The sequence below is a fragment of the Chlorocebus sabaeus genome, chromosome 2 (assembly GCF_047675955.1).
Source record: "Chlorocebus sabaeus isolate Y175 chromosome 2, mChlSab1.0.hap1, whole genome shotgun sequence".
Taxonomy (NCBI): domain Eukaryota; kingdom Metazoa; phylum Chordata; class Mammalia; order Primates; family Cercopithecidae; genus Chlorocebus; species Chlorocebus sabaeus.
In genome coordinates, this window is record NC_132905.1 from 43,232,714 (window position 1) to 43,259,753 (window position 27,040).

The window sequence follows — 27,040 nt, forward strand, 5'->3', positions numbered from 1 at the left end:
CATGTCTAAACTGCCTGTCTTTCAGGTGCAACTACTGCTTCCCAAAGGCCATCATTCTTGTTGCTGTAAAGAATGATGGATCTGATACCATATATTACCACTGTGCACTTTCATTTTCAGGGTCTGATTTTCCTCCCCCAAATTGCTGAGCGATCGAGAGGCTAGGGTTGCTTTTATGAGATGTGTCATAAGGCCTTCTTTACGAACAACGTGGCCAGGCAATGTGGATCAGAGATAAGGGAAAACTGTCAGGTACCTCCAAGTTGTTTCTTGCTGGTCTCTTTTTGCAGGTTCCCTCCAAGGTCTCTCTCCAGGAGTCCATGGCTGCCAGGAGGTTAATCTGCTTTAAACTCCTTACAATTACTGAGCCCACCAGTCAAAACCCACTACAATCTGGAACTCACTGAGGGCCCACTCTGTGGCAGGCACTGTGCTGAGATCTAGGAGGTGAGAGATAAAAAGTGTATCTCTGCTCCTGTGAAGCTTCTATTCCAGTGAGCAAGAGACAATTAAAACAAAGCTATGGTGTGGTGCAGTCGGTCACACCTGTAATCCCAGCACTTTTGGAGGCTGAGGCAGGTGGACCACTTGAGGTCAGGAGCTCAAGACCAACCTGGCCAACATAGAGAAACCCCAACTCTACTAAAAATATAAAAATTAGTCCAAATAGGAACAGCTCCAGTCTACAGCTCCCAGCATGAGTGATGCAGAAGATGGGTGATTTCTGCGTTTCCAACTCAGGTACCGGGTTCATCTCACTGGGGCTTGTTGGACAGTGGATGCAGCCCATGGAGTGTGAGCCGAAGCAGGGCAGGGCATCACCTCACCCGGGAAGGGCACGAGTTTGGGAAATTCCCTTTCCTAGCCAAGGGAAACCGTGACAGACAGTACCTGGAAAATCGGGACACTCCCACCCTAATACTGAGCTTTTCCAGTGATCTTAGCAAATGGCACACCAGGAGATTATATCCCACACCTGGCTCTGAGGGCCCCATGCCCATGGAGCCTCACTCACTGCTAGCACAGCAGCTTGAGATCGAACTGCAAGGTGACAGCGAGGCTGGGAGAGGGGCGTCCACCATTGCTGAAGCTTGAGTAGGTAAACAAAGCGGCCAGGAAGCTCAAACATGGTGGAGCCCACTGCAGCTCAAGGAGGCCCGCCTGCCTCTGTAGACTCCACCTCTGGGGACAGGGCATAGCTGAACAAAAGGCAGCAGAAACTTCTGCAGAGTTAAACATCCCTGACAGCTTTGAAGGGAGTAGTAGTTCTCCCAGCATGGAGTTTGAGATCTGAGAATGGACAGACTGCCTCCTCAAGTGGGTTCCTGACTCCCGAGTAGCCTAACTGGGAGACACCTCCCAGTAGGGGCTGATTGACACCTCGTACAGCTGGGTGCCCCTCAAAGACGAAGCTTCCAGATGAAGGATCAGGCAGCAACATTAGTCATTCTGCCATATTTGCTGTTTTGCAGCCTCCACTAGTGAAACCCAGGCAAACAGGGTCTGGAGTAGACCTCCAGCAAACTCAAACAGACCTGCAGCTGAGGGTCCTGACTGTTAGAAGGAAAACTAACAAATAGAAAGGACATCCACACCAAAACCCCATCTGTACGTCACTGTCATCAAAGACCAAGGGTAGATAAAACCACAAAGATGGGGAGAAACCAGAGCAGAAAAGCTGAAAATTCTAAAAATCAGAGCACCTCTTCTCCTCCAAAGGAATGCAGCTCCTCACCAGTGATGGAACAAAGTTGGACAGAGAATGACTTTGACAAGTTCAAAGTTCCTTTGAAAGGGAAGCTCATCAGACTAATAGTGACTCTCTTGGCAGAAACTCTACAAGCCAGAAGAGAGGGTGGTCCAATATTCAACATTCTTAAGAAAAGAATTTTTCAACCCAGAATTTCATATCCAGCCAAACAAAGCTTCATAAGTGAAGGAGAAATAAAATCCTTTACAGACAAACAAATACTGAGAGATTTTGTCACCACCAGGCCTGCCTTACAAGAGCTCCTGAAGGAAGCACTAAACATGGAAAGGAACAACTGGTACCAGCCAGTGCAAAAACATGCCAAATTGTAAAGACCATCAATGCTAGGAAGAAACTGCATCAACTAACGTGCAAAATAACCAGCTAACATCATAATTACAGGATCAACTTCACACATAACAATATTAACCTTAAATGTTAATGGGCTAAATACTCCAGTTAAAAGACACAGACTGGCAAATTGGATAAAAAGTCAAGACCCATCAGTGTGCTGTGTTCAGGAGACCCATCTCACATGCAGAGACACACATAGGCTCAAAATAAAGGGATGGAGGAAGATATACCAAACAAATGGAAGCAAAAAAAAAGCAGGGGTTGCAATGCCAGACTCTGATAAAACAGATTTTAAAGGAACAAAGATCAAAAGAGACAAAGAAGGCCATTACATAATGGCAAAGGGATCAATTTAACAAGAAGAGCTAACTATCCTAAATACATAGGCACCCAATACAGAAGCACCCAGATTCATAAAGGAAGTCCTTAGAGACCTACAAAGAGACTTAAACTCCCACACAATAATAATGGGAGATTTTAACACCCCACTGTCAACATTAGACAGATCAACGAGACAGAAAGTTAACAAGGATATCCAGTACTTGAACTCAGTTCTGCAACAAGCAGACCTAATAGACATCTACAGAACTCTCCACCCCAAAACAACACAATATACATTCGTCTCAGCACCACATCGCACTTATTCCAAAATTGACCACATAGTTGGAAGTAAAGCACTCCTCAGCAAATGCAAAAGAACAGAAGTTATAACAAACTGTCTCTTAGACCACAGTGCAATGAAATTAGATCTCGGGATTAAGAAACACACTCAAAACTGCTCAACTACATGGAAACTGAACAACCTGCTTCTGAAGTACATAACTGGGTACATAACGAAATGAAGGCAGAAATAAAGATGTTATTTGAAACCAATGAGAACAAAGACACAATATACCAGAATCTCCGGGACAAATTTAAAGCAGTGTCTAGAGGGAAATTTATAGCACTAAATGCCCACAAGAAAAAGCAGGAAAAATCTAAAATTGACACCTTAACATCACAATTAAAAGAACTAGAGAAGCAAGAGCAAACACATTCAAAAGCTAGCAGAAGGCAAGAAATAACTAAGATCAGAGCAGAACTGAAGGAGATAGACACACAAAAAACCCTTCAAAAAAATCAATGGATTCAGTTTTTTGAAAAGATCAACAAAATTGATCGACTGCTATCAAGACTAATAATGAAGAAAAGAGAGAAGAATCAAATAGATACAATAAAAAAAAGATAAAGGGGATATAATCATTGATCCCACAGAAATACAAACTACCATCACAGAATACTATAAACACCTCTACACAAATAAACTAGAAAATCTAGAATAAATGAATAAATTCCTGGTCACATACACCCTCCCAAGACTAGACTAGGAAGAAGCTGAATCCCTGAATAGACCAATAACAGGCTCTCAAATTTTGAAGCAATAATTAATAGCCTATCAACCAAAAAAGGTCCAGGACCAGAGAGATTCACAGCTGAATTCTACCAGAGGTACAAAGAGGAGCTGGCATCATTCCTTCTGAAACTATTTCAATCAATAGAAAAAGAGGGAATCCTCCCTAACTCATTTGATGAGGCCAGCATCATCCTGATACCAAAGCCTGGTGGAGACACAACAAAAAAAGAGAATTTTAGAACAATATCCTTGATGAACATTGGTGCAAAAATCCTCAATAAAATTCTGGCAAACCAAATCCAGCTGCACATCAAAAAGCTTATCCACCGCAATCAAGTTGGCTTCACCCTTGGGATGCAAGGCTGGTTCAACATATGCAAATCAATAAAGGTAATCCATGATAAACAGAATCAAAAACAAAAACCACGATTATCTCAACAGATGCAGAAAAGGCCTTTGACTAAATTCAACAGCACTTCTTGCTAAAAACTCTCGATTAATTAGGTAATGATGGAATGTATCTCAAAACAATAAGAGTTATTTATGACAAACCAATAGCCAATATCATACTGAATGGGCAAAAACTGGAAGCATTCCCTTTGAAAACTGGCACAAGACAGGGAGTCCCTCTCTCACCACTCCTATTGCAACATAGTGTTCGAAGTTCTGGCCAGTGCAATCAGACAAGAGAAAGAAATAAAGGGTATTCAATTAGGAAAAGAGAAAGTCAAATTGCCCGTTTGCAGATGACATGATTGTATATTTAGAAAACCCAACAGTCTCAGCCCAAAATCTCCTTAAGCTGATTAGCAACTTCAGCTAAGTCTCAGGATACAAAATCAATGTGCAAAAATCACAAACATTCCTACACACCAATAACAGACAAACAGAAAGCCAAATCATGAGTGAACTCCCATTCACAATTGCTTCAAAGAGAATAAAATATCCAGGAATACAACTTACAAGGGATATGAAGGACCTCTTCAAGGAGAACTACAAACCACTGCTCAATGAAATAAAAGAGGACGCAAACAAATGGAAAAACATTCCATGCTTATGGAAAGGAAGAAGCAATATCATGAAAATGGCCATACTGCCCAAGGTAATTTACAGATTCAATGCTATCCCCATCAAGCTACCAATGACCTTCTTCACAGAATCGGAAAAAAACTACATTAAAGTTCATACGGAAGCAAAAAAGAACCCCCATTGTCAAGACCATCCTAAACCAAAAGAACAAAGCTGGATGCATCACACTACCTGACTTCAAACTATACTACAAGGCTGTAGTAACCAAAACAGCATTGTACTGGTACCAAAACAGAGATATAGACCAATGGAACACAACAGAGCCCACAGAAGTAATACCACACATCTCAAACATCTGATCTTTGACAAACCTGACAAAAACAAGGAATAGGGAAAGGATTCCCTACTTAATAAATGGTGCTGGGAAAACTGGCTAGTCATATGTAGAAAGCTGAAACTGGATCCCTTCCTTACATCTTATACAAAACTTAATTCAAAATGGATTAGAGACTTAAATGTTAGACCAAAAACCATGAAAACCCAAGAAGAAAACCTAGGAAATATCATTCAGGACATAGGCATGGGCAAGGACTTCATGTCTAAAACACCAAAAGCAATGGCAACAAAAGCCAAAATAGACAAATGGGATCATTAAACTAAAGAGCTTCTGCACAGCAAAAGAAACTAGCATCAGAGTGAACAGGCAACCTACAGAATGGGAGAAATTTTTTGCAATCTATCCATCTCACAAAGGGCTAATATCCAGGATCTACAAAGAACTTAAACAAATTTACAAGAAAAAATCAAAACAGCCCATCAAAAAGTGGGCAAAAGATATGAACAGACACTTCTCAAAAGAAGACATTTACACAGCTAACAGACACATGAAAAAATGCTCATCATCACTGGCCATCAGAGAATTGCAAATCAAAACCACAATGAGATACCACCTCACACCAGTCAGATGGTAAAATGTCAGGAAACAACAGTGCTGGAAAGGATGTGGAGAAATAGGAACACTTTTACACTGTTGGTGGGACTGTAAACTAGTTCAACCATTGTAGAAGACAGTGTGGCGATTCCTCAAGGATCTAGAACTAGAAATACCATTTGACCCAGTCATCCCATTACTGGGTATATACCCAAAGGGTTGTAAATCACGCTACTATAAAGACACATGCACACGTACGTTTATTGCGGCACTGTTCACAATAGCAAAGACTTGGAACCAACCCAAATGCCCATCAATGACAGACTGGATTAAGAAAATGTGGCACATATACACCATGGAATACTATGCAGCCATAAAAAAGGATGGGTTCATGTTCTTTATAGGGACATGGATGAAGCTGGAAACCATCATTCTGAGCAAACTATCACAAGGACAGAAAACGAAACACATGTTCTCACTCATAGGCAGGAAATGAACAACGAGAACACTTGGACACAGGTTGGGGAATATCACACACCAGGGCCAGTCGTTGGGTGGGGAGAGAGGGGAGGGATAGCATTAGGAGACATGTTAGGAGATATGTTACATTAGGAGATACCTAATGTAAATGACCAGTTAATGGGTGCAGCACAGCAACATGGCACATGTATACATATGTAACAAACCTGCACATTGTGCATGTGTACCCTTGAACTTAAATTACAACAAAAAATAAATAAAAATAAAAATACCAAAATTAGCTTGGCATGGTGGCACTCACCTATAATCCCAGCTACTCAGGAGGCTGACACAGGAGAATCACTTGAATCCGGGAGACAGAGGCTGCAGTGAGCCAAGAAAATGCCACTACACTCCAGCCTGGGTATAAATAAATAAATAAATAAATAAATAAATAAAAGCTATCTACTAGCCAGCAGTGACAAGCACTGGGAAGAAAACTACCTGAGTAAAGACAGGATGATGGTGATGGATATTGTAGGTTCGAGCCATCAGGGAAGACCTCTCCCCGAGGTGGCTTCTATGCAGACCCCTAGATGAAGCAGACGCTCAGGCTGTGAGGAAGAGCTGTCTGGGTGAAGGGAACAAGTGCCAAAGTCTGGCAGCTACAACATGCTTGGAACATTTGAAGACTAGAAAGAGGGTCTTGTAGCTACAGCAGAGTTAAGAGAGAGAAACTAAAGAAGACACTAAGGTCAGAGAACTGGTCCTCATTGTCCACTGCTCCACTGACCTTGGCTTTAAGTATTCGCCTGCAGTCTCCAGAGAAACAGGATGAACAGGATATGTAGACAGAGATATGAAGGCACACTTACAGATAGAGATGGAGACAGAGATAGAGATAATAGAGATGGTGACGAAGATGGAGGTAGAGATGGAGATAAAGAGGTAGAAGTAGAGGCAGAGGTTGAGAGAGACATAGAAATAGAGAAATTAAAAAACACTTACTTTAACATATCTGCTCATGAAATTGTGGGGCTGGCCAATTCCGACATCTTCAGGGCAGGTCAGCAGGCTGCAAGTGCTCAGGCGGGAGCTGATGATGCTGCAGTCTTGGGGAAAAATTTCTTCTTCCTCAGAGGAACCTCAATTCTACTCTTTAGGCCTTTTAACTGATCAAATGGGGTACTGAACTGAAGGTAATCTCCTTATCTCAAGTCAACTGATAGTAGATGTTAGCCCATCTACAAAATCCCTCGTGAGCAACACCTAGATGAGTGTTGGATTGAGTAACTGGGTGCTATAGCCTGGCCAGGTGGACACATACAACTCCCCACCACAGGCTCTTTGAGCTCCTGCCTTATTCTCCATCACAGGCCTCTGCTTTTGGCATCCTCTCTGTGCACAGCTCCAAGTGCGTCTCCTACCATAATGACCAGTATGGGGTCTGGCCTAAGGATACAGTAGAGATGTTATTGCTATTATTTTGTTAGTCACCTTAAATATTTTTAGAAGAGTGATAATATTTTTCAAAATAAAACGTATGATTTCCATGTCCCTGTCTGGGTTCTGGGATGTTTAGATTTCAGCGGGAGGAGTTTGGCAGACGTGCCCCATCTCCTCCAATGCTGCCAGAGCACTGATGGATGAAGGATTGCCCTGTGACCTCTGACTCATCTGCTTGTTCTCTGAGCTTTTACATAGAGCGGAAAGACAGCTCTAGACTGAGTCAGAGCCAGAGGGCTGTGGCATTATCCTTAAAGACACAGCGTCCGTGAATGTGTCTCCACACCCCATCCCCAGCCTATATGCCTTTGGGGAGAAAGAATGCTAAGCCGTCTCTATGAGGCTGCCCCAAGTCTTTCTAGGCGGGGCTCTCTCTGACTCCACTTCACCACATCAGGCATTTGCTGTTGAATTAATAATCCTAACCCCAGCTCTGGTCTTGACAGCCCTTGCTCAAAAATTCAACTCTCTGTGGACTTCAGGAAGGAAGACCAACTCCACAGCATGGTTTTAGAAAGCCTCCATGATTGTCCCACCCAAAACTCGTGCAGCCTCCCCCCGGCTCTAGATTCTTACACATCCCTGAGGGTCAGGTGACACCCGTGTCCTCCAAGGTCCTGACATTCCCACCTCCCTCCCTCTGCTCAAACCCCTTCATCCACTGGAAAATGCTGCTTTCTTCATTTAACTATCCTTAAGAAAATTCTATTCTGTTGCAAGAAAAAAGAAATAAAATGTATAATATTATAAATGAGAATATCTGTCCAACATATATCACCATTAGGAGAATGAGAGAGCGACCTACAGAATGGAGAACATATTAGCAATAATATCTTCAACCAAGAACTAATATCCAGAATATATAAAGAACACCTACTAACCAATAAGAAAAAGGTAGAGTACCCAATGGGGAAAAAAATAGGCAAAAGACCTGAACAGGTACTGTACCAAAAGAAAGAGCAGGAAAGCCAGGTCAGAAGGCCAGAATGTTAGGAGGCAGAAGGTCAGGCCAGAGGGCAGAACACCAAAAAGACAGAATGCTGGAAGGCCAGAGAGAGGGCCAGAAGGGACAAGGCCAGAGGACAGAAGGCAGGAGACTAGAAGGCAGAAGGCAAGCATAGAAGGCAGAGGGCCAGATGGACAGAAGACAGAGGCCAGAAGGAAAAAGACCAGGATGGAAAGCCAGAATACAGAAGTCCAAGATAGAAGGCCAGAAGGTAGAGGGGCAGAAGGCCAAAAGGCTAAAGGCCCGAAGGGAGAAGACAAGGCCAAAACACAGAAGACCAGAAAACCAAAAGGGCAGGCCAGAGGCCAGAAGGTAGAAGACCAGGCCAGAAGGCTAGAAGTCCAGAAGGAAGAAAGCCAGAAAGGCAGAGGCAAAAAAGGCAGAAAGCCAAAGGGAGAAAAAGCAATGACTAGAAGGCAAGGCCAGAAGGCAGACGATAAGGCCAGAAAGTGGGGTGGAGTCAGAGAGAGCCCAGCCTGGAAAGACTTGGGGCAGCCTCACAGAGAAGCCTTAGCATTCTTTCTCCCCAAAGGGATATAGCCTGGGGATGGGGTGTGGGGACACATTCTTGGATGATGTATCTTTAATGCCACAGCCCTCTCTAGCCCTGACTCAGTCTAGAAATGTCAGAAAGAAGAAGGCCTGAGGCCAGAAAGGCAAAAGGAAAGCACAGAAGGACAGAAGGCAGAAGGCCAGACCAGAAGGCAGAATATCAGAAAAAATGAAGGCCAGGCCAGAGCACCAGAAAGTCAGAATGCAGAAGGCCAAAAAGACAGAAGGTCAGCAGGAAAGAAGGCAGAGGACCAGGCCAGAGGCCAGAAGGCAGCAAGTACAGAAGGCCAGATGGCAGAAGACCAGAATAGAAGGCAGAAGGCCAGATGGCAGAAGACCAGAATAGAAGGCAGAAGGCCAGATGGCAGAAAGCCATGATAGAAGGCAGAATGCTAGACCAGATGGCCAGAAGGCAAAAGGCCAGGCCAGAAGGCTTGCCAAGAAGGCCAGAAGGCAGAAAGCCAGGGGGCCAGGCCAGAAGGAATAGGGCCAGAAAACAATAGGTCAGGCCAGAAGACCAGAATGCCTGAAGGCCAAACCAGAAGCCAGAAGGCCAGAAGATCAGCAAGCAGAAGGCCAGATGGCCAGAAGGGAGAAGAGCAGGACAGAATGCCAGAAAGCAGAAGGCCAAGCCAGAAAGCAAGAGGGCAGAAGGCCAGGCCACATGACCAGAAGGCCAGAAGACAGCAGGCCAGAAGGCCAGAAAACAGAAGGCAAGGCAAGAAAGCATAAAGTCAGGCCAGAGGACAGAACACTGAACAAAAGAAGGCCCGGAGTTCCAGAAAGTCAGGAGGCCAGAAGACAGAAGGCCAGAAGAAAGGACAGGCCAGAGAGCCAGAAAGCCAGAGCCAAGAAGACAGAAGGCCAGGAGGTCAAAGTCAGAAGGCCAGGCCCAATGGGCAGAAGGTCCAAATGCAGGAGGCCAGGTCAGAAAGCCAAAAGGCAAATAATAAGAAGGCATAGGACCAGGGAATAAGGCAGAAGGCCAGGACACAAAGCCAGAAGGCAGCAGGTCAGATGCCCAGAAAGCAGAAGGCCAGCCCAGAAGGCAGAAGACCAGAAGAAAGAAGGCCAGGCCAGTGAGCCAGAAAGGCAAAGGCAAGAAGATAGAATTCCAGAAGACAAAAGTCAGCAGGCCAGAAGGCAGAAGGCCAGGCCAGAGGAACAGGCCAGAAGGCAGGAGGCCAGAAGACCAGCAAGCAGAGGCCAAGCAAGCAGAGGAAGGAAGGAAGGAAGTGAGAAGGCCAAAGGCCCGGCCAGACAGCCGGAAGGCAGATGGCAAGATGGCCAGAGGCAGAAGACCAGGGAGGAAGGCCAGAAGGTAAATAGGAAGCAGGCCACAAGGCCAGAAAACAGAAGGCCAGGCAAGAAGGGCGAAAGCCAGGCCAGAAAACAACATACTGAAAGGGAGAAGGCCAAGCTGGAGTGCCAGAAAGCCTGAAGGCCAGAAGAAGGACAGACGAACAAAAGGTAGCAGGCCACAAGACCAGAAAACAGAGCACTGGGTCAGAAAACAGGAGGCCAGAAAACAGCACGCCAGATGACCAGAAAGCAAAAGGCAAGGCAAGAAGGCAGAACAGGAGGAGGAAGGCCAGGCGAGAGCACCATTAAGCCAAAGGCCAAAAGGAAGAAGGCAGAAGACCAGGAGGCAGAAGGTCAGGCCAGATGGCCAGAAAGCAGAAGAAGGCCAAAGCCAAAAGAAAGCCAAAGCCAGAAGGCCAGAAGGCAAAAGGCCAGGCCACATGAGCAGAACGACAGAAGCCAGAAGGCCAGAGGCCAGGCCAGAGAGAAGAAGGCCAGAAAACAAAAGACCAGGCAAGAAGGCAGGAATGCCAGAAGTCAGAGGGCTGGAAGGCCAACAAGCAGAAGGCCAGGCAAGAAGGCAAAAGCCAAGGCCTAGTGGCCAGAGGTCAGCAGGCTGAAAGCTAGGAGGCTAGAAAGGCGATAAGAAGGCGGCCAGTCCAGAAGACCAAAAGTCCGAGAGCCAGAAATTCAAAAGGCAGAAAGCCAGAAGAAAAAAAAAAAAAAAAAGTAAAAAAGAAAACAAACAAAAAGGCTAAATAGGCAAAAGGCCAAAGGCCAGGAGGCAGAAAGCCAGAAGGTAAGAAGGCAGAAGACCAGGCCAAAAGGCCAGAACCTACAAAGGGCATGAAAGCGGAAGACCAGGAGAGAAGACAGAGGCCGGAACGGCAGACGGCAGAAAGCCATGCTAGAAGACAGAATGCCAGGCCAGACGGCCAGAAGGCAGAAAGCCAGAAGGCCAGGTCAGAGGGAAGAAAAGGAAAGGCCAGGCCAGAAGGCCAGAAGGTAGAAAGCTAGAAGACCAGCAAGCAGAAGGGCAGAAAGGAAACAAGAAGGTGAGCAGGCTGGAGGCCTGGCCAGATAGCCAGAAGGCAAAATATCAGGCCAGAAGGCCAGAAGGCAGAAAGTCAGGGAAGAATGTTAGAAGGTCAGCGGGCAGCAGACCAGAAGGCCAGAAAGCAGAGCACCAGGAAAGAATGCAGAAGGCCAGGGAAGGCGGCCAGAAGAAAGTAGACAAGGGAAGAAAGCCAGAAAACAGAAAACGAGGCAAGGCGGCAGAAGGTCAGACCACGAGAGAGAACACCAACAGGAAGAAGGCCAAGCCAGAGTGCCAGAAAGCCAGAAGGCCAGAAGGTTAGAAGGAGGAAGGCCAGAAGAAAGAAGAACAGAAGGCCGAAAGCCAAGCCAAATGAGCAGAAGGCCAGAGGCCAGGCCAGAGAGATGGAGGCCAGAAAACAAAGGACCAGGACATAAGGCAAGAATGCCAAAAGTCAGAAGGCCAAGCCAGAAGACAGAACACTGAAAAGAAGACAGACGGCCATGCCGGAGCACCAAGAAGCAAGAAGGCCAGAAGGCAGAAGGCCAGAAGACCAGCAAGCAGAAGGCCAAGAAGGAAGCAAGAAGGTGAGATGGCCAAAGGCCTGGTCAGACTTCCAGAGGGCAGAAGACCAAGACAGAATGCAAGATGGCAAAAGGCCAGGCCAGAAGGCCGGAGAGTAGAAGGCCAGGTCACGTGGTCAGAACGCCAGCAGGCAGAAAGCCAGGGAAGAAGGCTAGAAGGTTACTAGGTAACAGCCCAGAAGGCCAGAAAACAGAAGGCCAGGCCAGAAGGCAGAAGACCAGAAGGCCAGAAGGCCAGGGAAAAAGGCCAGAAGCAAAAAGACCAGGGAAGAAATCCAGAAGGCCAAGACACAAGGTCAGAAGGTCAGAAGACAGCAGGTCAGAGGCCAGAAAACAAAAGACAAGTCAAGAAGGCAAAAGGCTAGGCCAGATGGGCAGAAGACCAGAAGGCAGAAGGCCAGAGGCCAGGCCAGAGAGAAGAGGGCCAGAAAAACATAAGGCCAGTCCAAAAGGCCAGAATTCCTGACGGCAGAAGGCCAGAAGGTCAGCAAGCAAAGGTCAGGCAAGAAGGCAGAAGCCCAAGCCAGATGGACAGAGGTGAGCAGGCTGAAAGTCAGAAGGCTAGAAGGGCAGAACACAGAAGGCCAAGCTAGAAAAGAGAGAGCCAGGAAAGAAAAAGCCAGGCCAGAAAAGGCCAGAAGTCAGAAATAAGGCAAGAGCAGAAACACAGGCCAGAGGGCAGAAGGCCAGAAGAGCAGCCAGCAGAAGGCCAGGAAGGAAACAAGAAGGTGAGAAGGTCAAAGGCCCAGCCAGCTACCCAGAAGACAGAAGGCCAAAAAGCCAGGGAAGAAGGCCAGAAGGTCAGTAGGCAGGAACAAAATACAGAAGGCCAGGCAAGAACACAGAAGACGAAGCAAGAAGCCAGAACACCAACAGAAAGATAGTAGATGGTCAGGCCGGAGCGCCAAAAAGCCAGAAGGCCAGGCCAGATGAGCAGAAGGCAGAAGGCCAGTAAGTCAGAAGGCCAGGCCAGAAGGCAGAAGGCTACAAGGCACACACAAAAAAAAGACCAGAGGGCAGAAGGCCATAAGCCAGAAGGCCAGGAGGCCAGAATGCAGAAGGCCAGGTCAGGTGCAGAAGGACAAATGACAAGAAAGCAGAAGGCCAGAAGGACAAAAGCCAGAAGGCCAGAAGGCAGAGGGCCAGGAGGGAAAAGGACAGAAGGTAGAAGGACAGAAAACAGAAGGTCAGGCCAGAAAGCAGAAGACCAGAAGGAAGAAGGCCAGGCCAGAAGATCAGAGGGCAGAAGGCCAGGCCACGTGGCCAGAAGGCAGAAGACCAGGGACAAAGGTCAGAAGGTCAGTAGGTGAGAAAATAGAACTCCAGGCGAAAATGCAGAAGGCCAGGCCAGAGGGCAGAACACCAAATGGAGAACACAGAAAGGAGGATGGCCAAGGAGGTTAGAAGGAAGGACAGGAGGACAGAAGGCCAAAGGCCAGGCCAGATGGGCAGAAAGCCAGAAGGCAGAAAACCAGAGGCCAGGCCAGAGAGAAGACTGCCAGAAAACAAAAGGCCAGGCCAGAGAGCCAGAATGCGGGAAGGCACAAGTCCAGGCCAGAAGACAGAACACCAAAAGGAAGACATCATGACAGTGCTCCAGAATGCCAGAAGGCAAGAATGCAGAAGGCCAGGCCAGATGGCGGTAGGCCACATGGCTAGAAAACAGAAGGCCAGAGACCAGAAGGCAGAAGGCCTGAATGACCGGAGGCCAGAATGCAGAAGGCCAGGCCAGAAGGACGGAAGTTTGGGTTGTATGTGAAACCTTCCCCGGGCTCATTACATTAAAAAAGCTCCACTCTGGTAAGAAATCTCTGCTCTTGGCATGGAAGGAAGAGGCTGTGGGAGGCTTGCTCACATACATTCCTTCATTCATTCCTTTGCATATTACTTCTGAGTTGGCCCTTCAGTGATCCTCTCCAGCTTGTCTCCCTGAGTCAGTTATCTTCAAATGGAGTGTTACTTTCTTACATTCGCATCCAGTTTCTAAACTTCGGCCCGTCACCTGCATTGCTTTCTGGTTAAGTTTTAGATCTTGTTTATGTTCCAAATGCTAGATATGTGAGGTATGATTAAGCAGCCTCCATTTCACAGAAACTCAGACTAAAGTTTGACTTTAGGTCAATTCCAAAATTCAAATTATGCAACATTTGCTGCTGGGGCAGCACCTACGTTCATCTCTTATTTTCAGGCAGGTGTTTGCACCGAGTTTCTCACTCATCCCATTCCCAGGTCCCTTATGTGGACAGGCAGGGTCCTTCCCTGAGACTTACAACTGACGCACGGATGAACGGGAATTTCCTGAAGATCTCCTGTGTGACTATTGTTTCATGCCTTGTAAGTTCACTTTCCACACCTGAGAAGATGTGAAAAGATGTTTCTTTGAGAAAAGAAACAGCTATAGTGGCATTAGGGGAAGGAACATTTTACAAAAGCAAGCAAGTATGTTTCAAATATTGATCTTCAACAAAGTGTGAAAACATGAAATAAAGGAATATACCAGCGATCAGAAGAACATTATAGGACATCAACAATTAGAGAATATTGTTAAGACCAAAATGAGAGGGAAAATTAAAAGATGGATGTTGGGAGATTGAGACAGGGGAAATCAACAAGAGGAGGGCCAAAAACAAACGGTACTGTATCAAGTTTAACTCCCGTCAAAGATGCACGGAAGGAAGACGCCTCCCTCTGAGGCCAAGGAACGTGCTGAAGGCTAGATGAAGAGAGAGGGACACGTCTGAAGAATTATGACACCACTGGACAGGCATTTTTACATTGGCCTCAATACGACGTTGGAAAAGCCACTCCCTCAAGGACATCTGAGGTTGACATGGCCCCAGTCCTGGCCCTCCTGGGCGGCTCTTCACACCAGCTCACAGGCCTGGAGCTCACCTGCACTCAGGATTTGGGGCAACCTCCTCCTTCCCTCCGCTTCTCCTCTCCTGGCTCTGAGCACTCACATCTGATTTGGAGACCTGATATCCTGTTTGCAGAAAACATGGGCTTGAACGTTTAGTTCTGTGCTGAGATCTGTGACTGGTCATCAAGGGCGCGGAGGGGAGGAACACAGCACACACGAAAGGGCAATGCCAGGAAGAGCGCCCTGAATACCAGAGACATGGGAGGCCCCGCCCAGAGCAGGAAGGGCACCTGGCCTTGAGCTCAGAGACTGGGGAGCTGTTTGCTGATGCTCGTGCCCAGGGCTAAAGATAGACTGCATGGCCAGGCATGGAGGCCTCTAACTATAATTGCAGCACCATGGGAGATTGTGACTTGAGGCCGGGAGTTCAAGGCCTGTCCGGGCAACAAAGAGACCTTGTCTCTAAAAGAATTAAAAATCAGGTATCGTGGTGTATGTCTGTAGTCCCAGTTGCTCAGGAAGCTGAGGCAGGAGGCTCACTTGAGCCCAGAAATTTGAGACTGCAGTGAGCCGACTGTGCCACTGCCCTCCAGCTTGGGTGACAGAATGAGACACTGTCTCTGACAGGCTGCTATACCTTCTCTTTTTTACAACCAGGATGGTATTGTTTCCACAGTGGATTAGATCTTATTTTCAAAAGATGTCTAATAGGCATAAGCTCAATCAGAACACTGAGAGGTCTATTTTCGAGTAATAGTCTCTGCCATGTTTACTACTGGGGTGTCAAACTCCACCACCGTTCACCGAGCAGAACAGTTGTTAGTAAATACTTAACACAGTGTTTCCTCCTTTTAACAAATATCCATTGAGCGTCCAGCATGGTTCTGGGTGTTAGATATGGAGCAGCATAAAACCTATAAATTCGTGGTCAGGAACTGGGCATTCTCATGAGATGACAAACTACACGTAAGTGAATAAACAAGCAAATTCTGTCCAGTTAGTTCTGAATGCTATAGGGGTGCAAAGTGGTCCTCCTCAGTTGAGGTTATGCTTTTGTGGCTTCAGTTACCTGCAGTCAACTGTGGTCTGAAAATTAAGTATCACGCAGTAAGATATTTTAAGAGACCACATTTACATAACTTTGATTGTAGTGTATTTTTATATGATTCGATTGTATTATTAATTTTTACTGTTAATCTTTTGCGTGCGCCTAATTTAAACCTTATCATAGGTATGAATGTACAGGAAAAAACAGCATAGAGATACTCTCTCATTTCAGGCATCCACTGAGGGTCTGGGAATGTATTTAAAGCAGATGAGGTGGGGACTACTGCATAGGCACCAGGGCAGAGATGGAGTGGAATGTGGGGAAGCTATTCTGGGTAGTATTTGATGAAGTAAAGGAATGTTGACTGATTCAGCCACAGATGCCACAGGATTCAAGATCTCCAGCATCATGTCTCTGTGCTTCCTCAGGGCTGTGCCCAGCAGGGCCCACTCCTCCCTGGTGATGTCCACAGCCAGATCCTTGAAGGACACCGACTTTTTAAAGGACATCATGGTTCCAGACTGTGCTACTCCCCATCAGCATCCACAGGCTGCAGTCAAGGATGACATCCCTGAGAATGCGTGTATGAAAAGCTCAAACTGACTGGGCACAGTGTGGTGGCGGGCATCTGTAGTCCCAGCTACTCAGGAGGCTGAGGTGGGAGGATGGCTTGAGCCTGGGAGGCAGAGGTTGCAGTGACCTGTGACTGCATCACTGTACTCCAGCCTAGGTGACAGAACCAGACTCGAGGGACAGAGACAAGGACAGAGAGAGGGAGATGGAGAGGAGGGAAAAAAAAGGAAAGAGACAAGAGCAGATGAGATGAGAAGAGAAAATGTCAAACTCCGTCAGAGACCAGGCCATGGTTTGGTTCCCCTGGGCTGACTCAGCAGATGTCTTTTCGATACATATAGAGATACACTCTTATAAATAATAACTTCATTATCAGGTCATGCCACAGGAGTTGCAGTGTGAAATAACCTGGCAACTCCACAATAAAGTGCCAATTCTACTTCAGAGTGATCATAAAATTTGTACTAGGAAATTTATAAATTCTACTCCTCTCCAATCTTAATGAAATCTACAGGCTAACCAATAGAAGGAACACCCATGTTCTGCCACTTATCCACTGTGGTGATGGGCAAATTATCCCGATATGAATCTCTCAATTCTCATCAGTGAAATGGTTTAACAACTTGTATTAGTCTGTTCTCATGCTGCTAATAAAGACATACCTGAGGCTGGGTAATTTATAAAGAAAAAGAGGTTTAACGGTCTCACAGTTTCACACGGCTTGGAAGGTCTCACAATCATGGTGGAAGGTGAAAGGCACTTCTTACATGGCAGCAGGCAAGAGAGCACGGGAGTGAAGCAAAAGGGGAAACAGCTTATAAAACCATCGGATCTCATGAGACTTATTCACTACCAGGAGAATAGTATGAGAAAAACCACCCCATGATTCAATTATCTCCCACCAGGTCACTCCCACAACACATGGGAATTATGGAAGCTACAATTCAAGATGACATTTGGGTGGGGACATAGACAAACCATGTCATTTCACCCCTAGCACTTCCCAAATCTCATGTCCTCACATGTCAAAACTAATCATGCCTTCCCAACAGTTCCCCAAAGTCTTAACTCATTTTAGCATTAACTCAAAAGTCCACAGTCCAAAGTCTTATCTGAGACAAAGCAAATCCCTTCCACCTATGAGCCTGTAAAATCCAAAGCAAGTTAGTTACTTCCTAGATACAATGAGGGTATAGGCATTGGGAAAATATCCCCATTCCAATTGGGAGAAATTGGCCAAAACAAGGGGCTACAGGCCCAATGCAAGTCAAAAATCCAGTGGGGCATTCAAATATTAAAGATTCAAAATAATACCCTTTGACTCCATGTCTCACATCCAGGTCACCCTGATGCAAGAGTTGCCATGGTCTTGGGAAGCTCTGTCGCTTTGCAGGGTACAGCCTCCCTCCCAGCTGCTTTTATGGGTTGGTGTTGAGTGTCTGAAGCTTTTCCAGGCACGCAGGGCATGCTGTTGGGAAATCTACCATTCTGGGCTCTGGAGGATGGTGGCCTTCTTCTCACAGCTCCACTAAGCAGTGCCCCAGTGGGGACTATCTGTGGGTGCCTCAACCCCGTATGTCCCTTCCACACTGCCCTAGCAGAGGTTCTCAATGAGGGCCCTGCCCCAGCAGCAAACCTCTGCCTAGACAACTAGGCATTTCCATACATCCTCCAAAACCTAGGGGGAGGTTACCAAACTTCAATTCTTGACTCCAGTCTGGGTGCCAAAGTGAGACCCTGTCTCAATAAAACCAAAAATGTTCAGTGAGTTGGAGGCCCCAGTGAAGAGACAGCAGTTAAGTGATTATACTCTAATGACATGAGGTAACGGTCAGAGAAGAGCATGTCTGAATCACTGATTTCGGAAGTGGGATAATTCTTGAGGAATGAAAGGGATTAGAATGTAGGTGATGAACTTTGGTGACAAAACGCAAACTATGCATGTAACAAAGGGGAATAATGCTCCAAATATATGAGAAAAATTTCACAATAACTCAAATAAAAGACTATGTTTTCACTACAAGGAAATGCTGAGATGAGAGATCTGCTAAATAGCTGATTTGACTATTGTGCAACGGCACATATGTAAAGAAACATCACACTGTATCCTATAAATATGCACAATTATTATATATCAATTAAAAGAAAACTTAAAAATACAGAATATATATTTTTTTAACTTCAAGTTCTGGGATGCATGTGCAGAATATGCAGCTTTTTAACATAAGTATCCAGGTGCCACGGTGATTTGCTGAACCTACCCATCTTTCATCTAGGTTTTAAGCCCCACACGCACCAGGTATTTGTCCTAATGCTCTCCCTCCCCTTGCCCCTCACCCCCCCCCCGACAGGCCCCAATGTGTGATGATCCCCTCCCTCTGTCCATGTGTTCTCATTGTTCAACTCCCACTTATGAGTAAGGACATGCAGTGTTTGGCTTTCTATTCCTGTGTTAGTTTCTCAAGGATGTGAATTCATTATTTTCAATGGCTGCACAGTATTCCATGGTGTGTATATGCCATATGTTATTTATCCAGTCTATCATTGATGGACATTTGGTTGGTTCCAAGTCTTTGCTATTGTAAACAGTGCTGCAATAAACATATGTGTGCGTGTGTCTTTTTAGAAGAATGATTTATAATCCTTTGGGTACATACTCAGTAACGGGATTGCTGATTCAAATGGTATTTGTGGTTCTAGATCCTTGAGGGATCGCCCCACTGTCTTCCACAATGGTAGAACTAATTTACACTCACACCAACAGTGTAAAAGCGTTTCTGTATCTCTGCAGCCTCATCAGCATCTGTTGTGTCCTGACATTTTAATCATCGCTATTCTAACTGGCATGAGATGGTATCTCATTGTGGTTTTGATTTGCATTTCTCTAATGACCAGAGATGATGAGCTTTTTTTCACGTTTGTTGACCACAAAAATGTCTTCTTTTGAGAAGTGTCTGCTGATATCCTTCACTCACTTTTTGATGGGGCTTTAGTTTTCTTCTTGTAAATTTGTTTAAGTTCCTTGTAGATTCTGGATACTAGGGCTTTGCCTGATAGGGAAATTGCAAAGAATTTTCCTCCATTCTGTAGGCTGCCTGTTCACTCTAATGATAGTTTCTTTTGCTGTACAGAGGCTCATTAGTTTAATTAGATCCCATTTGTCAATTTTGGCTTTTGTTACAATTGCTTTTGGTGTTTTAGTCATGAAGTCTCTGCCCATGCCTATGCCCTGAATAGTACTGCCTAGGTTTTCCTCTAGGGTTTTTTGTTTTGTTTTGTTTTGTTTTTTGGTGGGGTCTTATATTTATAAGTCTTTAACCCATCTTGAGTTAATTTCTGTATACTGTGTAAGGAAGGGGTCCACTTGCTGTTTTCTGCATATGGCTAACCAGCTTTCCCATCACCATTTATTAAATAGGGAACTCTTTCCACATTGCTTGTTTTTGTCAGGTTTGGTGAAGATCAGATGGTTGTAGATGTGTGGTATTGTTTCTGAGTTCTCTGTTTTGCTCTATTGGTCTATGTATCTGTTTTGGCACCAGTACCATGCTGCTTTGGTTACTGTAGCCTTGTAGTATAGTTTGAAGTCAAGTAGTGCAATGCCTTCAGCTTTGTTCTTTTTGCTTAGGACTGTCTTGGCTATACAAGCTCTTTTTTGGTTCCATATGAAATTTAAAGTAGTATTTTTCTAATTCTGTGAAGAAAGTCAATGGTAGCAGGATGGGAATAGCATTTAATTTATAAATTACTATGGGCAGTATGGCCATTTTCATGACATTGATTCCTCCTATCCATGAGCATGGAATGTTTTTCCATTTGTTTATATCTTCTTTTATTTACTTGAGCAGTTGTTCGTAGTTCTGCTTGAAGAGGTGCTTCACATCACTTTTAAGTTGTATTCCTAGGTATTCTATTCTCTTTGAACCAACTGCGAATGGGAGTTCACTCATAATTTGGCTCTCTGCTTGTCTATTATTGGGGCATAGGAATGCTTGTGATTTTTGCACATTGATTTTGTGAGACTTTGTTGAAGTTGCTTATCAGCTTAAGGAGTTTTTGGGCTGAGATGATGGGGTTTTCTAAATATATAATCATGCCATCTGCAAAGAGAGACGATTTGACTTCCTCTCCTCCTATCTGAATACCCTTTATTTCTTTCTCTTGCCTGACTGCCCTGGCCAGATCTTCCAATTCTATGGTGAATAGGGGTGATAAGAGAGGGCATCTTTGTCTTGTGCCAGTTTTCAAAGGGAATGCTTCCAGCATTTGCCCATTCTGCATGATACTGGCTATGGGCTTGTTTTAAATAGCTCTTGTTATTTTGAGATATGTTTCATCAATACCTAGTTTACTGAGAGTTTTTAACATGAGGGAATGGTGAATTTTATCAAAGGCTTTTTCTGCATCTCTTGAGACAATCATGTGGTTTTTGTCATTGGTTATGTTTATGTGATGAATTATGTTTATTGATTTGCATATATTGAACTAGCCTTGCATCCCAGGTACGAAGCCAACTTCATCATGGTGGATACACTTTTTGATGTGCTGATTTGTTTTGCCAGTATTTCATTGAGAATTTTTGCATCAGTGTTCATCAGGGATATCAGCCTGAGATTTTCTTTTTTATGTTGTGTCTTTGACAGGTTTTGGTATCAGGATGAGGCTGGCCTCATAAAATGAATTAGGGAAGAGCCCTTCTTTTTCTATCGTTTGGAATAGTTTCACAAGGAATGGTACCAGCTCCTCTTTGTACCTCTGGTAGAATCTCGCTGTAAATCTGACTGGTCCTGGGCTTCTTTTCATTCCTAGGTTATTAATTACAGCCTCAATTGCAGAATGTATTATTGGTCTATTCAGCGATTTGACTTCTACCTGGTTAAATCTTCAGAGGGTGTATGTGTCCAGGAATTTATCTGTATCTTCTAGATTTTCTAGTTTATTTGCATTTCTGTGGGATCAGTGGTGATATTCCCTTTATCATTTTTTCTCATGTCTGTTTGATTCATCTCTCTTTTCTTATTAGTCTAGCTGGCAGTCTATCTACTTTGTTAATCTTTTCAACAAACTAGTTCCAGAATTCATAGATTTTTTTTGAAGGGTTTTTCGGGTCTCTATCTCCTTCAGTTCTGCTCTGATATTAGTTATTTCTTGTCTTCTGCTAGCTTTTGAATTTGTTTGCTCTTGCTTCTCCAGTTCTTATAATTGTGATGTTAGGGTGTCGATATCAGATCTTTCCAGCTTTCTGATTTTCCTCAACACTGCTTTAGTTGTGTCCCAGAGATTCTGGTACATTGTTCTCACTGGTTTCAAAGAACTTCTTTATTTCTTTTCTTTTTTTTTTTTTTTTTTTATACTAGTTTAACTCTCTTTATTCTACAGAGGAGTATACATTAAGCTTCTTACATTTTAGGTTCACAGAAACACATTTTACCTTTTTTTTTTTTTTTTTTAAATTTATTTATTATTATTAAACTTCAAGTTGTAGGGTACATGTGCACAACGTGCAGGTTTGCTACATATGTATACTTGTGCCATGTTGGTGTGCTGCACCCATCAACTCGTCATTTACATCAGGTATAACTCCCAATGCAATCCCTCCCCCCTCCCCCCTCCCCCCTCCCCATGATAGGCCCCGGTGTGTGATGTTCCCCTTCCCGAGTCCAAGTGATCTCATTGTTCAGTTCCCGCCTATGAGTGAGAACATGCGGTGTTTGGTTTTCTGTTCTTGTGATAGTTTGCTAAGAATGATGGTTTCCAGCTGCATCCATGTCCCTACAAAGGACACAAACTCATCCTTTTTTATGGCTGCATAGTATTCCATGGTGTATATGTGCCACATTTTCTTAATCCAATCTGTCACTGATGGACATTTGGGTTGATTCCAAGTCTTTGCTATTGTGAATAGTGCTGCAATAAACATACGTGTGCATGTGTCTTTATAGCAGCATAATTTATAATCCTTTGGGTATATACCTAGTAATGGGATGGCTGGGTCATATGGTACATCTAGTTCTAGATCCTTGAGGAATCGCCATACTGTTTTCCATAATGGTTGAACTAGTTTACAATCCCACCAACAGTGTAAAAGTGTTCCTATTTCTCCACATCCTCTCCAGCACCTGTTGTTTCCTGACTTTTTAATGATCGCCATTCTAACTGGTGTGAGATGGTATCTCATTGTGGTTTTGATTTGCATTTCTCTGATGGCCAGTGATGATGAGCATTTTTTCATGTGTCTGTTGGCTGTATGAATGTCTTCTTTTGAGAAATGTCTGTTCATATCCTTTGCCCACTTTTGGATGGGGTTGTTTGTTTTTTTCTTGTAAATTTGTTTGAGTTCTTTGTAGGTTCTGGATATTAGCCCTTTGTCAGATGAGTAGATTGCAAAAATTTTCTCCCATTCTGTAGGTTGCCTGTTCACTCTGATGGTAGTTTCTTTTGCTGTGCAGAAGCTCTTTAGTTTAATGAGATCCCATTTGTCAATTTTGGCTTTTGCTGCCGTTGCTTTTGGTGTTTTAGACATGAAGTCTTTGCCCATGCCTATGTCCTGAATGGTACTACCTAGGTTTTCCTCTAGGATTTTTATGGTATTAGGTCTAACATTTAAGTCTCTAATCCATCTTGAATTAATTTTCGTATAAGGAGTAAGGAAAGGATCCAGTTTCAGCTTTCTGCTTATGGCTAGCCAATTTTCCCAGCACCATTTATTAAATAGGGAATCCTTTCCCCATTTCTTGTTTCTCTCAGGTTTGTCAAAGATCAGATGGCTGTAGATGTGTGGTATTATTTCTGAGGACTCTGTTCTGTTCCATTGGTCTATATCTCTGTTTTGGTACCAGTACCATGCTGTTTTGGTTACTGTAGCCTTGTAGTATAGTTTGAAGTCAGGTAGCGTGATGCCTCCAGCTTTGTTCTTTTGACTTAGGATTGTCTTGGAGATGCGGGCTCTTTTTTGGTTCCATATGAACTTTAAAGCAGTTTTTTCCAATTCTGTGAAGAAGCTCATTGGGAGCTTGATGGGGATGGCATTGAATCTATAAATTACCTTGGGCAGTATGGCCATTTTCACGATATTGATTCTTCCTATCCATGAGCATGGTATGTTCTTCCATTTGTTTGTGTCCTCTTTTGACAAAATTCAACAGCCCTTCATGCTAAAAACGCTCAATAAATTCGGTATTGATGGAACGTACCTCAAAATCATAAGAGCTATTTATGACAAACCCACAGCCAATATCATACTGAATGGGCAAAAACTGAAAAAATTCCCTTTGAAAACTGGCACAAGACAGGGATGCCCTCTCTCACCACTCCTATTCAACATAGTGTTGGAAGTTCTGGCTAGGGCAATCAGGCAAGAGAAAGAAATCAAGGGGATTCAGTTAGGAAAAGAAGAAGTCAAATTGTCCGTTTGCAGACGACATGATTGTATATTTAGAAAACCCCATTGTCTCAGCCCAAAATCTCCTTAAGCTGATAAGCAACTTCAGCAAAGTCTCAGGATACAAAACTAATGTGCAAAAATCACAAGCATTCTTATACACCAGTGACAGTCAAACAGAGAGCCAAATCAGGAATGAACTTCCATTCACAATTGCTTCAAAGAGAATAAAATACCTAGGAATCCAACTTACAAGGGATGTAAAGGACCTCTTCAAGGAGAACTACAAACCACTGCTCAGTGAAATCAAAGAGGACACAAACAAATGGAAGAACATACCATGCTCATGGATAGGAAGAATCAATATCGTGAAAATGAACTTCTTTATTTCTGTCTTAATTTCGTTATTTACCCAGTAGTCATTTAGGAACAGGCTGTGGTTTTGAGTGAGTTTCTTAACCCTGAGTTCTAATTTAATTGTACTGTGGTCTGAGAGACTGTGTATGATTTCCGTTCATTTGCTGAAGAGTGTTTTACTTCCAATTATGTGGTAAATTTTAGAATAAGTCTATGCGGCACTGAGAAGAATGCATTCTGTTGATTTGGGGTGGAGAGTTCTAGATGTCTATTAGGTCGGCTTGGTTAAGAGCTGAGTTCAAGTCCTGAATATCCTGGTTAATATTCTGTCTCCTTGATCTGCCTAATACTGACAGTGGGGTGTTAAAGCCTCCCACTATTATTGTGTAGGAGTCTAAATCTCTTTGTAGGTTTCTAAGAACTTCTTTTATGAAGCTGAGTGCTCCTGTATTGGGTGGGTGCACATATATTTAGGATAGTTACCTCTTCTTGTTTCCTTCATCTCTTTACAATTATGTAATGACCCTCTTTGTCTTTTTGATCTTTGTTAGTTTAAAGCCTGTTTTAGCAGAGACTAGGATTGCAACTCCTGGTTTTTTTTTTTTTTTTTTTTTTTTTTTTTTCCGCTTTCCATTTGCGTGGTAGATATTCCCCAATCCCTTTTTTTGGAGCCTATGTGTGTCTTTGTATGTGAGATGTTCTCCTGAATGAATGCAACACACTGATGGGACTTGGTTCTTTACCCAATTTGCCAGTCTGTGTCTTTTAATTGGGGAATGTAACACACTTACATTTAAGGTTAACATTGTTATGTGTGAATCTGATCCTGTCATCACGATGCTAACTGGTTATTTTGAACATTAGTTGATGTAGTTTCTTCATAGTTTCCTTGGTCTTTATATTTTGGTGTGTTTTTGCAGTGGCTGGTACCAGTTTTTCCTTTCTATATTTAGTGCTTCCTTCAGAAGTTCTTGTAAGGCAGGTCTGGTGGTGACAAAATTCCTCAGTATTTCCTTGTTTAAAAAGGATTTTATTTCTCCTTTCCTTATGAAGCTTAGTTTGGCTGGATATGAAATTCTGAGATGAAAATTCTTTTCTTTAGGAATGTTGAACATTGGCCCCCACTCTCTTCTGGCTTGTAGGGCTTCTGCAGAGAGAGCTGCTGTTAGTCTGATGAACTTCCCTTTGTAGGTAATCTGACCTTTCTCTCTGGCTGCCCTTAACATTTTTTCCTTCATTTCAACTTTGGAGAATCTGACGATTACATGATTTGGGGTTGCTCTTCTCAAGGATTATCTTAGTAGTGGTTCTATCTCCTGAATTTAAATGTTAGCCTGTCTGGCTAGGTTGGAGAAGTTCTCCAGTATAATATCCTGAAGTGTGTTTTCCAACTCGGTTCCATTCTCCCTATCACTTTCAGGTACACCAATCAATCATAGGTTTGGCCTTTTCACATAGTCCCATATTTCTTGAAGGCTTTGTTCATTCCTTTTCATTCCTTTTTTCTCTAATCTTGTCTTCATGTCTTATTTCAGCAAGGTGATATTCAATGACTGATATCCTTTCTTCAGCTTGATCAATTCAGTTATTGGTACTTGTGTATGATTCACGAAGTTCCTGTGCTGGGTTTCTTCAGCCCCATCAGGTCATTTATGTTCCTCTATAAACTGATTATTCTAGATTGCAGTTACTGTAGCCTTTTATGAAGGTTCTAAGATTCCTTGCATTTGGTTAGTCCATGCTCCTTTAGCACAGAGGAGTTTGCTATTCCTACCTTCTGAAGCCTACTTGTATCAATTAGTCAGTCTCATTCTCTGTTCAGTTTTGTGCCTTTGCTGGATAGGAGTTGCTATCATTTGAGGAGAAGAGGAATTCTGGTTTTGGAATTTTCAGCGTTTTTGCACTGTTTTATCCTCATCTTCATGGATTTATCTACCTTTGATCTTTGATGTTGATGGCCTTTGGAAGAGGTTTCTGTGTGGGGGTCTTTTTTGTTGATGTTGATAGTGTTGCTTTCTGTTTCTTAGCTTTTATGCTAACAGTCAGGCCCCTCCTCTTCTGCAGGTCTGGTGCAGTTTGCTGAAAGTCCACTCCAGACCTGTCCACATGGGTATCAACACCGGAGTCTGCAGAACAGCTAAGATTGCTGCCTCCTCCTTCCTCTGGGTACTTCATCTCAGAGGGACGCTGACCTGATGCCAGCCAGAGCTCTCCTGTATGAGGTGTCTCTCAACCCCTGTTGGGAGGTCTCTCCCAGTCAGGAGGCTCAGGGGTCAGCGACCCACTTGAGGAGGCAGTCTGTCCCACAGCAGAGCTGCGCGCTGTGCTGGGAGATTCCCACTTGTCAGGATCAGCTGCTCTCTTCAGAGCCGGCAGGCAGGAAAGTTTGAATCCACTGAAGCTGCGCCCACAGCTGCTCCTTCCTCCAGGTGCTCTGTCCTAGGGAGATGAGAGTTTTATCTGTAAGCCCCTGACTGGGGCCTTTCCTTCAGAGATGCCCTGTCCAGTGAGGAGGAATCTAGAGAAGTAGTCTGGCCACAGCCGCTTTGCTATGCTGGGGTGAATTCCACACAGTCCAGACCTCCCAGCCTCCTTAGAACTATGTTTATGGTTCCCATTAAGAGTAAGGCATAAAACCACAGGGGCACAAGGATCAAGAGGTTACTATGAAAAGTACAGTTGTGCTCTGAAGCACCCCCTGCAGGCAGGATCCTGTCCAGAGAGCCAGGAGGAGGGAGGCCGCTGGTCAGCATTCTGGGCTATTTTTGGCTCCCTCCCACCTGCCCCTCCTTTTGGCCCAAGTTCTAGTCCCACTTGCTTTGTCACCCACTGCCTGTTTATGGCAGCTTCCTCTGTGGTCTTCAGTGTCCTCATTGATCTAATGAATACACATCGTTCCTCTAATCACATATATTCATG

General features: G+C 44.2%; 1 protein-coding gene across 15 annotated transcripts in view; it reads right to left on the minus strand.

Moving 5' to 3' along the window:
* Nucleotides 1-9,310, minus strand: part of LOC103247538 (uncharacterized) — a 41,437-nt gene extending 32,127 nt beyond the window's left edge. For all 15 annotated transcript variants that reach the window (XR_012089942.1, XR_012089940.1, XR_012089941.1 and 12 more), the window contains exons 1-2: nucleotides 6,925-9,310; nucleotides 6,239-6,336 (exon numbers count right to left, since the gene is read on the minus strand). The gene's annotated coding sequence lies outside the window, so the exon portion shown is untranslated. The remainder of the gene's footprint in view (nucleotides 1-6,238; nucleotides 6,337-6,924) is intronic.
* Between the last annotated feature and the right edge of the window lie 17,730 nt (nucleotides 9,311-27,040).